This window comes from Haplochromis burtoni, unplaced genomic scaffold (genome assembly GCF_018398535.1).
Source record: "Haplochromis burtoni strain Fernald_Lab_line unplaced genomic scaffold, NCSU_Asbu1 Contig_174, whole genome shotgun sequence".
In the NCBI taxonomy this organism is placed as follows: domain Eukaryota; kingdom Metazoa; phylum Chordata; class Actinopteri; order Cichliformes; family Cichlidae; genus Haplochromis; species Haplochromis burtoni.
The window spans coordinates 448,995-451,015 of NW_024582535.1; positions in this window are offsets into that span (position 1 = coordinate 448,995).

Here is a 2,021-nt window from a genome sequence, read left to right on the forward strand (position 1 = left end):
GGCAACAATATTTCTTTGTGTTACATGCATATTTAATCAGGCTGGCTGATTCCAATCAGCAATTCCAATATACTCACTACAGATCACAATGTTGTCTGCAATCATCGTAGTCCACAGAGCCTCTTGCCTAACTTCATCTGTCAACCTGTTCATTCACCGAAATGGGAGATGGGGTTCAGAGCCACTCCCTGATGTAATATCACCCCCACCTTGACCCCATCTGTCAGCCCTACTACACAATTCACCACTGTCTTGCTACCCTCATACGCGTCCTCCACCAACCTCACATACTTCTCTGCCACTCCTGTTTCCTCATGCACTACAACAGTTCCTCTCTTGGCATCCTGTAACACGCTATCCCTGGATCCAGCAAGGCATAGCCCAGCTCCTTCTGACATTCTCTATACTTCTCCATCAACACTCTCAAAGCAGGAAACGCAATTGTCTATAACTGTATGAAGCTGCTGTTCACCTGAATGGTGTATAAAATATTTTACCAATAGATATCTTGCAGATTGCAGTCACCTGAGGTCTGTTTTCTTACAAAGTGTGAAATCCTCGCTACGATGGCTGCTATAGGACAAGCATGTTTTAGTCAGCCAAAAAATTTAAAAAAACAACAAAATTAGACTTTACCCCATAACACCCATGGCCAGACATCTCAGCTGTTAATGCCAGGTAAGAAGCATCCACCTTAGAAGAGGCTTTAAAATTTTGTAAAGGAAGTGTGATCCAGGTCAATGAGTCAGAAGGTGAGTTTTTGAGGAAATACACTCAGTGAATAAACTCTCATAATATGAGAATCTAATCAAACTGTTTGGCATGGCAGATTCCACAAACCAAAAATACATTAATTATTCATTTATGAGAATGCATAAATTTTATTCAATGTTTATTTATGAGTTTAGTATCTATTTTTCTATCATTAACCTCACAAACTTACTGATTGTACCTTTAACGTAGCTTCAACAACTCTTTCCCATATTTTCATGGCATTTCTCCTTAACTTTATTCATCTATAGTTACTACAACTCTGCACATTACCCTTGTTCCTAAAAATTGGTATCAGTACACATCTTCTCCATTCCTCAGGCATTCTCCCACTCTCCAAGATTGTGTTTTACTTTCTGGTTAAAAGTTCACTGTCTTCTTAAACATCTCCATACCTCCACAGGTATGTCATCTTGGCAAACTGCCTTTCAGGGTTAAAGCTATGAATTTTAATATGTTACCAAGAACACATCAGCAGTATCATGTGGTGATAACAACAGAAAGGCTGGTCAGTTGAGGATAAATAAAAACTTTGAGAGTACACAAGTGCAACAAGTGAATGATGATGAAAAACAGCATAATAAACTTGAAATGTCAAGGTGTCCCTTTAGGGGAATACTGGTTTTTGATTATTTGAATGTCTCATTAATCATACAGCATATGGCTATCAGCACCTTTTGTTTTCATTGCAGAATCTTAACCAGTGCAACCAAGCCTGTGTAGAAACTTTTTATTCCCACACATGAAAAATGGCCAGAGACAAATTGTAAGCAGAGTGAAATGCAAAATGTCAATCGTCCCTCCCAGGAAATATTGCACTGTATTCATTTGAAGGACTCATCACTCAAAATGAAGCATTCTGAGGAGCTGTACAGTTCCCTGTATGTCTTTTTTTGGCATTTACAGTCAATCTGGTGACATTTAGAATTTGAACTTTTAAAAAAAGTTTGCAACCATGTGATGCTTCTTTTGTTAAAATTTCTTTGACAATCAGTTCAGTGCTTTGCCAAACCCAGATGTTCATACGCTGCTCTTGCCTTGAGTCACAGGGCATAAAATACTATTAAAAGACAGACAGAGAGGAACCACAAAGATGGGCACCTGTTAAATGATGCTTGATCTAATACATTTTTGGTTCAATTGCATCATCATTAATAACTGCAACCCAGTATCATGGCAAAACATGCAATAGACCACCGTGACCATTTCACATTTCACTAAAGCAGAAATGGCAATACCAGTAGGAGGAG